Genomic DNA, 13,979 nt, shown 5'->3' on the forward strand with positions numbered 1-13,979 from the left:
AGGCTTGAATGGTGTCAGTAGCCTGCTGTGGTGCTCATCTGTATTCAGGATTTTCCAGTCTCTAGCCCAGGCTCCTTCTCACTTATTGTCTCATTTAATGGCTCCCCAAATTCTAGAGCCTATTCTCTGGGCCTCAGGTTTTTCCTATAATTTAGAGAAGACCCAGTTCTCTGTTAGGTTCCTACCACTCGATGTTTTGTGATTTTGTACGTCCTGTTATGATCATGCTGTGGTATTCCCACAGCTTTACAATGCAAGAGTGTGGGAGAGGGAGGCGATTTTGACTGATGGGATGGTTAATGCCTGAAGTGGGGATTGGGCTGTGTCCCTGCCTTCAGGCTCAGCATTTTGCTGCAGGGCCCTCCCCAACTTCACTGCTCTCATACTGTGAACCTCAGCTACAGTTTCAGTTGCCAAAGGTCCCATTTTGGAATTGGCTGGAATGTTAGATGCATAGAGCAAATGACATTGACCTTTTCCAGAGGGCAGAACCTAGGCAGAACCTATACATGATGATAAGCAGAAGACAAAACCCAACTGTCCTGGGTCTTATTTTTCTTGGACATTTGAGGGAAATGGAATCATCTTTTAGGTGAAATTTGTGACACCTGTTGGTGGGTGAACTTTGATTTCAGTGCATCCATTGATTCTTTGGACCCAGAGAATGAACCCAACTCCAGAGGTTGGGAAGGGGCACATCAGGGATGCAACCTCTGACGGCCCTTGGGACCTCCCAGTTCTTTGTGTCTCTGTCCTTTAGCTTTAGGAGGTGGGGCAGCCTTTGAATTCTGCTAATCCAGGATCCGTGGGAAGGTGTTTCATGCAGGTGTGGTTTCTCAGGCTGGGCACAAGGACAGTGCTTGTTCCCAAGCTCTAAGTGATTTGACCTGCTGACTCTTGAAGGAGAGGGCCCTTTCAAGGTTGGCCAAGGCTTGGCTGGGATCGCAGTTGCAGGTCATAAGGCAGGGACGAATTCTTAATGACCTCTGTGTGAAGAGGTCTTAATAGGCCCGGCTGAGCCACAGTTGTCTTGGTTGCCATCAGGATTATGACCTTTCATAGGTGTTTTTGTTTTTTTTTTTGGCGGTACGCAGGCCTCTCACTGTTGTGGCCTCTCCCGCTGCGGAGCACAGGCTCCGGACGCACAGGCTCAGCGGCCATGGCTCACGGGCCTAGCTGCTTCGCGGCATGTGGGATCTTCCCGGACCGGGGCATGAACCAGCGTCCCTTGCATCGGCAGGCCCTCTTAACCACTGCACCACCAGGGAAGCCCCAATCCATTGATTTTTGAAAGTTGTAAATCATTATAGAAGACACTATAAAATGTATACAGTAAAAATGAAAGTCCATCCCAACACTTCTTCCCCTTTTCTCCTAAATCCTATTCTCAGGGGTAACCACTATTGACATTTTGGAGTATATCCTGACAGACTGTTTTCTACACACATAGAAGAATGAATAGATGGGAATATTCTAACCAGATGGTCCTGCACCTTGTTTGTTCCTCTCAACATCAGTACATATAGAACAACCCCTTTCTTTTAAACAGCTGCATAGAATTCCACCTTATATAGCCATTACCTGACTTATTTTACCAATTCCCTATTGATGGACACCTAGGTTAACTTTATTTTTCACCCGGTAACAAGTGAAGCTGCAAAGAACACCCTTGCACATGTACCCTCATCCACTGGTGTAAGAATTTCTGTAGACATGGAATCACAGGGTTCACTTCTAGTCTCAGAGCTGCCACACCTGTGTGGAAAGGAGGGAACAGTATGGGGAGGCAGGAGCCCTGGCTCCAGTCCTGATCCTACCTGCTGGGTGACTTGGGAAAGTCATTTTCCCTATCTGGGCCTTGGTTTCTCCATGTTAATAATGGAGCAATAACATTAGATCTCTTCCAGATATAGATCTTGGGATTTCATATTTCAATGTTTACTGAGCACACCCTGTGTACCCTTCAGAGAGTGTACTGTTCATAGTCCCCGTCCCCAAACTGGAGAGACAGTGAACACACAAAGTTAAATAAATGAACACACACAAATATACATATGTGTGTATATGTATATATACAACTTCGCATATATTACTTTACTCATACACACAGTGAGATCAGTATTTCGAAGGGAACAGAGTAGAAAGAGAGAGAGGGTTTTGGGTGAGGGAGAGAGAAAAGGCTTACTTTAGATATTTACATGTAGTGGTCAGGGAGCAGCTCTCTGAGGTGATGACATTCGCACAGAGACCAACAGTGGAGAGAAGAGTGTTCCAGGCAGGGAGACAGCATGTGCAAAGGCCCTGAGGTGAGCACCAGCCCATCCTATGTGGCTGGAGCATAGTGGGTGAAGAGACAGAGCTAGAGAGGTGGGCAGGAGCCAGATCTCACGAGGCCCTGGGGCTGCAGAGAGGAGACTGGACTTTATTCAGAGCGCGATGAGGAGCTGCTGGGGGCTTCTGAGCAGTGATCTATCTGTATTTCTCCCTCATGTGATGCCCTCATCAACCCTGGGAACTTGCTCTTCCCATTGACTTCTGTTTGTGTGTGTGTGTGTGTGTGTGTGTGTGTGCCTCCTTGCCACCATTCAGGCCACCTCCTCAGAGATGTATTCACTGACTATAGTGTCCAGGATAGCTCTCTCACCTCCACCACACACTTGCTGATCCATTGCTCTGCTTATTATAAATAACATACATTATTTTATTTATCTGTTTTCTTGTTCAGTTTCTATTCCTCCAGTAGACTTTGATCTGTGAAAGGGCAGGGACCCTGTGTGCACAGGGCATGGCACACAGTAGGCCTTCAATACATGTTTGCAGCATAAATGTTATGAAGAGAGGAACAACAAAGGGGTGTTCAAGGAAGTCTTTCCAGAAGAAGGAACTTCTATACTGGGTTCTGAAAGCTGAATAAGAGTTCTCCAGGTGAGGTCCAGAGAGGGGAAGTGACTTACCTAGGCCCACCCGGGAAGGCACTTATGCCACCTGGGCCTTGGTTTCTTCATGTGAAAAGTAGAGCAGTAATGTACTTTTCTCAAACACTCACCATGGGGTCCTGGAGGTTCACATGTATCTCCTTGCTGGTGTAGAGGCAGGACAGGATGTCATTGTAGGTTTGCAGTGAAAAGACCAGGTCTGCCAGGCTGCCTGGGGCTAACTTTGGGAGGGGCTTGGGGGCCAGGTGGTCAGGCCTTGGGGCTCTCTGGCCTGGGCTGCAGGGGTCATAAGCTTTAGAAAAATGAAGGAGGAAGGAGAAATTCAGAGGGAACAGCCTCCTCAGGCAAAAACTGGTTACAGCTAACATATGGAGGGTTCAGTATGTGCCAGACACAGCGCTGAACACTTACAGGCACAATCTCATTTTGACCTCACAACAGCACCATGAGATGGAAACCATTTGATAGATGAGGAAGCTGAGGCCCAGAGGAGTGAAGTGACTTTCTCAAGATCCTATACATGGTAAGAGGTGGAGCTGGGTTTTGCTTCTCCCTCATGTAACCCCATTCTTTTCTCCGTGACTTTGTTAACAGTGCCTCCTTCCTATCCACTCAACTCCTCCTGTCCTCCTGACTCACCTGCTACCATCCCATGGAGGAGAGGGGCAACCAGCCTCATCCCTTCTCTGGGCCTTGGTTTCCCCATCTGAGGCGTCCCTTCCAGCTGGGTGTTACACGCGGTCCTGCCGTTCCTGAGCCACCCCACCTGCCCTTTTGTTGCAGCCTAATTTTCACTTGTGGGACATACAGCCCCGTGGCCTCTCCACCTTTCCAGGCTTGAGCGGGACTTCCCAGGCTCAGTGTGAGCTCCAGAGGGTGGGGCCTGCCTGGTCTGCCCTTTCTTCTCCCTTCCCCTCTCTCCTCCTCTTTTGCCCACCACTTCCTTCGCTTGCTCCTTCTCCTCTGCCTCCTATCCAGAGAAGCCCCACCTCATTTTCCTCTGTGCCCATTCTCCCCCAGACCAGTGGACATCCTCAGAGGGTCTGCCCTGGCCAGGGGCTGCTCACCTGGACTTTCATCAGGATGGCCTCCTCCGTGAATTCTGTGCTGGTGACATAGTGCTGGAAATCTTCTGGGCCGGAGATGGCTGGGGCTGCAATGAGGAAATGGAACTGGGGCTCAGCCTCCCTGGGGGATGGAGGGAAGGGCATGGAGAGGCACTGAAGCAGCAAGAAATTTCTTCTCCCTCTCTGCTTAGCTTGAAGTTCATTGTGGGCTGGGCCTCAGCTTCTTGTAACAATGAGCATTTATTGAGCCATAACTCTGTGCCAGGTTTTATGTATTATCACAACAGTCCATTCTGTGAGCCTGTGATTAATCCCATTTTACAGACTGGGGAACTGAGGCTCGGGGGGGGGAAATGATTTACCAAGGTCATAAGGCATAATGCCCTTTTCTCCCTCCTCTAGGAAGTAGGCTCCCCGTGGGAAAGCTTTGTCTGTTTTATTTCCCATCATATTTCCAGAGCCTAGAAGAGTTCCTGGCACACAGTAGGGGGACAGCAGATAAGCCCCTTCCTTGGCTGGGAGCTACGAACACAGAGTGATGTGTAACAGGTCTTCCAGCAGCGAGTTGAGCAGGGCTGTGGCCAGGGGACACCCCTGGAGGGAAGGCATGAGGGGGTCATTGTTGAGGTCAGGGCAAGATCAAGGGGCTGTCCCATGGGGTCACACCCCTCTCTCAGGGGGTAGGGCGGGGGGAATGAGCAACTTACTATCTTCTGTAGGAGGAAGGGCAATGCCTCATCCAGGACATCTGTCACTAAACCCAGAGCTTTGTTCACCCAGAGGGGGTCCATCCTAGAGGCGGGGAGAGCAGGTGGGGTCTGAGACACCATGGAAGGGGAGACTGAGGCCAGAGAGGGGAGTCCAGGGCAGGGCTGAGGAAAGCCCCAGTGGGCCTGTGAACAGGGAAGCTCAGGGTGGCTGCTTCCTTCCCCGCCTGGTGTCCCTCTCCTCTCCTCTCTCCTCTTTCTCCCCTTTCCTTTTCTGTTGTTTCCCATTCTTGCTTTCTCTCTTCTAGACTTTGCCCTCCTCCACTTTATTTCTTCCTGATTGTCCCTTTATGCCTCTCTTGCTTTATTTCTCTCTCTAATAAAGGTCTCTGGGATTTTCAAATCCCAGAGTGGAAGTTAATGGAAGGCTTCCTGGAGGAGGTGGCTTTTTTGTTAGGTATATTAAGAATCATAAGCAATGGCCACTTTATGCGGCAGGTTCTGTGCTAAGTAGCTCACAGGGGTTAGCTCATCTCTTCCCCACAACCACCCCGTGCTGGCTGAGTTCTGTGATCCTGTTTATTGGTGAGAAAACTGAGGCTCCTGGAAGCCAAATAGCTTGGCCAGGGCTCCTGGTGTTAGCGAGCAGCCAAGCCAAGGTTTGACCTGCGTGGCTGCACACTTTGGCCATAACATTCAATGTGAAGGCAGGAGATACTGATGGGTGGTGTGTACAGTTGGTGGTCTTGGAGATGACCCTGTCCCTGACCCCCTTGGTCACTCTAGACAGCTTAGGCTGGGGAGAGGCAGCCTAAGACTGAGACTCTCTGGGGAGAGTCTCAGTGAAGGGCTGGGTGCAGGAATGGTGGGGGGTAGGTACTCACTGCTCCAGAACCTCAGTGCTCAGGTATCCTGGTGGGGTGTGGCACTCCTCAAAGGCCACATTGGTCTTGTTCCCCGTCTGCTCCAGCCGTACCCCGATGCAGATGTTGTTGGTGACTTTGAACCGCAGGATCCTGTAGGGGCAGCATGTTTGGGCAGGCTCCAAGCTGCAGCCCAAGACTGAGTCCAGAAGTCACAGGCTGGTGGGGCCTGCAGTTGTCTGGAGGGCTCAAATGAAAAACTGGAAGAGTTCATTAAAAATACAGGGTTCAAACTTTGGAAAACCTAAAAGATCTGGAAACTCTCGGCCAGCATCCTCACAGGCGGCTGATGTGACCTTGAGATGGGCCACATCCTCTCCTGTTTGCTACAGTCCCCACCAGGCCAGGGGTCAAGCTGCATTTTTACTGCACATCATTATAAGGGTGATGATATGTTTATTGTATAGCAGAGAAATATTTCTCTGTGCCCACATCCGGGTGAAGAAAATATTTCTTTGTGCTCACTTTTCTATTAAAAAGGGAAGCTAGACAAAGAATGCCATCTTTCACACACACAAAAAAAGACAGTGGGCATATTCCTAAGGGGCATGTAAGAATATTCCTGTTTCATGTGCAAATCACTCCCTTTATTGGCTGTTGTGTTTACAACCCCAGGTTGGCATCATCTTCCACAGTTTAGTGAGCGGTCTGAGCTCTTAGATTAGCAGTGAACTCTTATAACAGCCAAGGGCAGTAGGGGACTTGATCATAACACTTTGTGGATGAGGCCCAGAGGACAGACGCCCTTACTCAAGTTGCCTGGATGGTAAGTGGGATTGGCGTCCAGTCGTGGTGGATTCCAAGGTGAGCTTGAACCAGACCCTCCTTGGATCATCCCATGAAAGCATGTGCCTTTTACTCAGATGGGGCACATGTCCCCTGACACGGAAGTCAGAGGGTTTTATCTCAGCCTCTGCTGCAGATTTCACTGTGTGATCCTGGGCAGGTCCCTCTCCTACTTGGTGCTTCAGTTTCCCCATCACAAAAAAGTGACTTTGAAACATGCCCAAGTGGAAAGGATTATTGTAACCCTTTTGGTGACATAGGCAGCAGAATTTTGCTAGCCTTGCATGGCAACCGAGGGAGGTGGAGAGGAAGCCCCCAGAGCACACACTCACCTCTAGAGCGAGAGGTACAGTTTGCTTCGCAATGTGACTTGCAGCAAGCTGTCACTCAGGATTTGTAGGGTGACATCAGGGCCTTTGGCATCTTCTGTGACCAACCTGTGAGTGGGTTGGGGGGTGTTGTTTGTATGGCCTGGTAAGGCCCCTGTGACTCTGTGGAGTGTGTCTGTATTGGCTAGAATAGGGGCAGACCCCAGGACGGGTGGGGGCTGCTTTGGGACAACCCCTTCCCTGACCCTCAGCCCAGCTGCAGAACACTGGGCTCTAGTTACAGCCTCTAAGCCTTGAAGACCTGGGAAAGTCCCTTTCCTTCTCCAGGCGTCAGTGTCACCCTCTACAAAATGAGGAGAATACAGTGGAGGACCTGTCCATGCACATTAAACAGGTCTGAATTCAAATATAAGGGTTCTGCAAAAAAGACGCAAGCAGGCAGGAGTCAGAGCAAGATGGCTGGTGATCCCACCGCCTTCCACTCAGGGACCACCTGCCCTGCTGAGCATCCAAGAAGGAGGACATGAAACTTCTGCTCCCCATGATGGCCTGAGGTCCTCGCATCTCCCAGAGCTAAGAGGAACCCAGAGTTTTATGTACTTTTTGAACATTAGATACAAGCTGGTGACTTACCTGGTGCCCACTGGAGTGGGCAGCAAAAAGTTCCAGTGCTGGAGGAAGACCTGGATGGGTTGGGCTCCCCAAAGGCTGTATGCCTGCCTCCACCATGGCACCTTCCAGAGGTTTTTGAAGAATGACTTGGACCATGTGGGGTTTTTCCTACGGCTCTCCCAAGCTGATGCCCTGTGCCAGGAAGGGTGAGTAGAGGTGGTGCAAATGCACAGGCAGGGGTGAGTGGTGGCTAGTCCTAGGCCTTAGGATGGGCTGGGGCAGGTGTGGGCCCAGCACCCTCCTCCCAGGCCTCTCTGGGAAGCACCCCTACCCGCCCCAGGCCCTAGCTTTTCATTTCATTTCACCCGCATCAGAAAACTTCTTCTGGACTCTATCATCTTAGGACCCATCTGGCTCTCCCTCCTCATTCTGGGGGATGGATTCGGAGGCCTACCTGTGGCTACATAGTTGACCCTGCAGGAACCCCTGCCCCAACCTACATAAATATCATTCATTTATGTTGGTACTTATTTTGCCAGAAGTCTCCAACTCATTTGCCTTCAGGGCCAAGCAGGTAATGTAAAGGGAGTGGAGGAGGAGGTGTCTGGGGACTGACTTAGGGACTACAGATCCTACACCAATGATTGCCATGTGGGAGGTCAGGCCAGGTGTGGCCAGATCTTTGTTATAGAGAGAGTTGCTATTACGGGTTGAATTGTGTCTGCCTTCCACCCCCCCCCCAATTCATATATATATATATATATATATATATTTATTTATTTATTTAGGCCACATTGGGTCTTAGTTATGGCACACGGGATCTTTAGTTGCGGCATGCAGGCTTTTTAGTTGCAGCATGCAGAGTCTTAGTTGCTGCATGCGAACTCTTAGTTGCAGCATGCATGCGGGATCTGGTTTCCCGACCAGGGATCGAACCCAGGTCCCCTGCATTGGGAGCATGGAGTGTTACCCACTGGACCACCAGGGAAGTCCCCCAATTCATATATTGAGTTCCTAATCCCCACCTTATAATGTGAACTGATTTGGAAGTAGGGTTGTTGGAGATGTAGTTAAGATGAGATCGAACTGGAGTAGAGTGGGCCCCTAGCCTAATGTGACTGGTGTCCTTATAAAAAGGGGAAATTTGGACACAGACAGAGACACACAACCAGGGAGATTGCCAAGTGAAGAGGAAGGCAGAGATCAGGTGATGATTCTACAAGCCAAGGAAAACCAGACTGCCAGCAACCCTCCAGAAGCTAGGGGAGAGACATGGAAAACGCCTTGATCTCAGAATTCTAGTCTCCTGAATTTCTGTTGTTTAAGCCACTCAGTTTGTGGTATTTTGTTATGGCAGTCCTAGCAAACTAATACAATCAGAAAATCTGGATTTTTATTAAAACACTCCAGATTTTTATATATTGGCAAGTCACTAAAATATTAAAAAAATACTATGGGAGTTTGCAATACCCAGGTATAAGCTGAATGTGGAGGGTTGGAGGGCTGCCAGGCTAAGATCCCTGATTGAGACTCTGCTTTGTTCCGTGGAGGATTTCAAGTGGCTTCAAGAGGTTTAGGGACAATAAAAATGTACTTGCTGAGGGCTTTCCAGGCTGGAGAAAAGCTCCAACTACGCTGGGGCCTCCTACCCACCCGCAAGGTGAGAACACTGTTTCTGAGGGGGAAGAAAAGCCAGAAGGCCACTCACCCACCCAACTGGAGCAGCTCCCCCTGCAGGGGGAAGCTCTGCCCCGAGAGCAGGTCCCAGACCAGCAACAGATCAAGCCCACTGCTCTCTTTGGAGAGGCCTTCTCTTACGAAGGGCAGGTGGTCCAGGATGGCGACTCCTTCACTTGTGGCCCCCATCACAGGGATCCTGGCCACACGGTCCAGGACATGGTGTTTCGAGAGCAGGCCTGAAATGTCTGAGGACAAGGCCCTCCTCAGGGTGGGGCTCACCTTTCATTCAGTCATTCAACAAAGGCCCACCAGCACCTGCCCCGAGCCAGCGATTTAGACAGTCATTTAGCAACAGGTACTTATGAAGCACTTACTCTCTTCTGGGCTCAGGGCCTGTGGGGTTCATTCTAGGAGCAGGGGTGGGGGGGTGGGGGCGGGCACAGAAAACAATTGAGCCCTCAGATAAGCAAGCAAGGCAATTTTTGAAAATAAAATGGAGTCGGATTGGAGCATGACTAGGGGGAAGGTCTACTTTAGATAGGGTAGTCAGGGAGAGCCTCTCTGAAGGGGAGGCATTTGAGCTGAGACCTGAATGAAGTGGAGAAATCCACTATTGCAAGACCTGGGGAGAGAGCAACGTAGACAGAGGGAACAGCACATGCAAAGGCCCTGAGGTGGTAATGAGCCTGGTGAGTATATGAAACAGAAAGATCAGTGAGGTTGGACTGTGTTGAATGGGGAAGGAGGTGAATGGATAAAAAATAGCTCACAGCCAAGAGTTAGGGAGAGACAGAAAGACAGACAGACAGGACAAGTACAGTACGCTTGGATAAGGCCATAGATGAAGCTTCACCAAGGGGCTGTGGGAACCCAGTGGAAGGAGACTCCTTCTGCTGGGGAAACTGGGACTATTAGAGCTTTGCCTTAAATGGTGAATCAGAATCCATTGTGTTGAGAATGGGAGAAAGAATAGCACAAGCAAAGGAAGGAGGCTGGAAAGTCTATAGGGGCGGTCAGGGCAGGTGGTGGTAGAAGAGGCTGGAGAGGCAGGGCCTTGAAAACCAGGATGAAGAGCTTGGAGCTTCTTCTGAAGGTACTAGGGAGCCACAGCAAGTGTTAGAGCAGGGGAAGGATGGAGTCAGCTCTGGGCAAAGGAAGGCAAATTCTGCTGCTGGTGATGGGGAGGCCAGAAGAGGAAAAGGCTTGAGCAGGGAGGTGGTGTCACCTTCCACCCCTGCTTTTTCCTGAGTTCCTGCCTCCTGCCACCCACCCCTTAAAAATCTACCTGTTTCCAGCTGATCCTTGCTGAAGCGCAAGAAGACTAGGTGCTGGGCCTCCCCTGGGGCCTGGGGCAGCAGCCCCCAGCATAGCAGTGACCCCCCAGAACAGCAGCATCCTCCTGGCCAGGACCTGGGGACACAGAGCTGGGAACCCCACTGGCCACCTCACTGGGGAGCCACTGGCTAGCTTCTCCCAGCTCTGCCTCTCCTAGAGCCATCTCTCCAGCTTTCTTTCCCTCTCTTCTCCCCCTCGCTCTAGATCTGCTAGTCCTTGAACACAGCCTTACCCCCACCGTCTCACATTAGTGCTTTCGGTTCCTTCTGCCTGAAATGTCCTTCCCTCTCAAGTGGGCTCTCTTCAATTCTGGGCTTTGCCACTTCCAGACTGTGTGACCCTGAGCAAGTTACTTGATCTCTCCGTGCCTCAGTTTTCTCATCTGTAAAATGGGGGACAATCATAGATTGTTGTGGGGAATGCACTCAATATGCACAAAGCACTTAGCAAGCAGTGTGCCCAACAGCTGTTAATGTGGCTGTGCGACATTGTGAGACATTAAAACCATGGAGGTTTCTGAATCTTGAGGAGGACAAGGGTTGGGGGTCCTGGGGGAAGCTCCATAGTGGCCAGGGTAGGCACCTGGGGGGCTTAAAGTCATGGCTCTTTACCAACTAGTAGGGAAATACTTCAGTATTTCAAACAGTACGTTTGTACTGGTTCCTGCCTGTTGAGCCTCAGCCCAGGTGGCCAAGCGGCATAGTTGGGACCCCAGAGCCTGCAGGCAGGGGGCGCTCCAGGTGGGCAAGGGTGTGCTGCCAGGAGATGCAGCCTTTGGAACTGCAAGGCAGAGGCCAGCTGGATACAGACACGTCCAGGGCAGATGCCAGCGTAAGCGGGGCCCATTAAGGAGCCACCACATCCCCACCCCAATGCCCATGAAGACACTACCCAGAGGCTAAATGCTGCCTCTGGGCAAAGCCCCCAGAGTGGCTGAGCCAACTCTGGAGTGCCTGAGAACATCCTGGCATCGTCTCAAATCAGCAACATCCAGTTTTTTTTGCTTGATGGCAGGAATTCAAAACAGTGATTAAAATGGGTCCTAAAAAGAAGAAAGTTTCTTGTTTATTTGCAGATGTGAATTTTGGATTGGGAAATGTGTACTCATGGCATTAACTATTCATATTCTGCTACCAGGCTGATCTTAAATTCATCCACTACTCATCCAACCAGTGTTTAGCCAGTGCCCATGTTAGGCACTTAATCAGTTCACCCAAGTCAGGTCTCTCCTCCCTTCCTGCCCTTAGTACTTCACACCGTCCCCCAGCTGTCTCCATCTCGTACCAGTCTTGAATCATACTGGCCCCGACTTTTACTTGAGTCCTTACTATGTAGCAGGCTCTATGCCGAGAGCTTTACAAGCTTTGTTGCATTATTGAATCCTTACCATAACGGTCTGGGGTCATTGATAGCGGGCCTATTTTACGGAAATGAGCACAGATAGGAGAAATGGCTTGCCCAAGGTCACACAGGTAGTGGCTGCAGAGCCTGGATTGGAACCCAGTTTGGCTGAGAATCTATGCACCACATCACCACATTATTGTAGGTACTTAAGAAATATTTGCGAAATGCCCATGTTAGCCTCCTTGTCCTTACCTCTCCAAGAATAGGGCTGTCCAGAATCTCTCCCAGGGCTCTGTCACTAGCTTCTCAGAAAGGCACAACTTTTATAACCCGAGCTCTGAAGCTCGGGTGGGTGGAAACATGGCAGGAAGTCCAGCCTCCTGGCCGGTTTATGCTCAGTGGAGCCCTTCAGAGGAGGGAGGGGTCCTCTTGGCACCGGAAGGCTAGGGGCTTCTGGCCAAAACTGATGGGGCTAGTCACTGGGGTCCTAGGGGTAGGTTCTAGTCCTGGGCCAACAGACCCCAGGGAGGAAGTAGGTGGGGGCCTTGTGGTTTTGGGGGTGGGCCCTTTCCCTTAGGAGCCACATCAGTGCTATGGAGCCTGGGGCAGGGCCTCCAGCTCTCAGGAGGGGCCCGAGGAGGCTCCTGTTGCAGGATGTAGCAGTCACAGGACCCAAGGGAGTTAGGATGTATGTTGGGGTGTGTGTAGAGGAGAGCAGGGCTAGAGGGGCCCTGCTAGAGGGCTAGAGGGTCACTGGGAGGGGCCCAGTGACCACATTGTGGCCACTCCCCATGCTCTTTCCATATATGGCACCCATGCCATGCCTCTGCAGCCAGACAGGTCTGGGTTCAATCCCCACTGTCACTCAGTAGCTGTATAAATGTTGGCCAGTTACTTTCCCTCCTGAGCCTCACTTTTCATGTCTGCAAAATGGGAATAATAATCCATCTATGTCTTTTGGTATTGTGAACATTCATTGGGGCAATTCATGTGGATGTTCCAAAAAAGTTGCTTATTTTAATTTCCATTTTATAGATGAGAAAATGGAGACTCAGAGAGGTTAAGTGATTTACTCAAGGTCACACAGCATGTCTGTGGCAAAACTGGGATTTGAAATCAGAGCCCAGAGAGGAAACTGGCCATCCAGTGAAAGGGAAATTTGGTGTTACTATGTAATGCAGCTCCAAGACCTCAAGTCCTTACTCCCAACCAAACTGCTCTGCAGACCTCCTCTTCCATGAGAATCTTGACGCCACCATTGTGAGTGCACGTAGCTGACTGTGTCAGCATCCACTCCTTCATTAACTGCTGTCCAGCGCAGTCATCTCAATGGTGGGCAGGACTCACCTCTAGGCGGCTTTTAGATTTTCCTTGTGGATAATTCCTTTCCCTTTCACAGTCAGAGTTGTGGTTAGGGCAGGTGTTAAACTCCATTCTTGGGCTGGAACATGGCACAGAAGGGCTGATGATGAAAGGGCTGGTTCTGGAAGACAACAGCTATGCAGGAAATGCTAGGGCAACGTTAGCTACGGGCTCCCAGTGCAGAGGGCCTGGGTTTGATCCCTGGTCAGGGGACTAGATCCCATATGCATGCCGCAACTAAGAGTTCGCAAGCCACAACTAAGGAGCTGGCAAGCCGCAACTAAGGAGCCCATGAGCCGGAACTAAGATCCAGTGCAATCAAATAAATAAATAAGTCAATGGCTGATATTAGTATGGTTTGGTGCCATATTTCAGATGGGATGTACTTATCCTAGGATCTCAGCATCATCATCATGGACGTTTTGGTTGGAAGATGCTTTAAAAGTTGGCAGGTCCCCCTCATTTCTGTCAATTGGGTCTCAACATTACTGCCAAGTGCTGTCCTCCTGCCTGAGCAGAGAAAGGCTCTAGGGTTAATTTCCTCATCTGAGTCACTAGGGGCTGGTGCAGGATATTGGTGGAAGCACAGAGGTCTCCCTTCCCTTCCAAGATCTGGCCTCTCTAAACAGGATAGGAGGAAAGATTTTGGCTGGAGCACCATGAATTCTGTATGTTTACCTCATGGACTAATCTCTGCTGAGAGATGGGAGATTTCCTGGGGGTCTCCTCCATGAAAGGGAAGCCCTGGGAAGGACACAGAGAGGTACAAGACATCATTATTGTCTGTCTCTGAGCCCCAGTCTATTCATCTATAAAATGGGAAAGTTAACCCACAGGAAATGTCTAGTACTGTACTGGGAACTGAGTAGCCCTCAGGGAATAGAGGCTGTTAGTTGTC

The 13,979-nt window shown here is 50.3% G+C and overlaps 1 pseudogene; it reads right to left on the reverse strand.

The window, feature by feature from the left end:
- Positions 1-1,740: 1,740 nt before the first annotated feature.
- On the reverse strand, positions 1,741-10,435 carry LOC101289900 (uncharacterized; annotated as a pseudogene).
- Between the last annotated feature and the right edge of the window lie 3,544 nt (positions 10,436-13,979).

The sequence above is a fragment of the Orcinus orca genome, chromosome 16, assembly GCF_937001465.1.
Source record: "Orcinus orca chromosome 16, mOrcOrc1.1, whole genome shotgun sequence".
Taxonomy (NCBI): Eukaryota; Metazoa; Chordata; class Mammalia; order Artiodactyla; family Delphinidae; genus Orcinus; species Orcinus orca.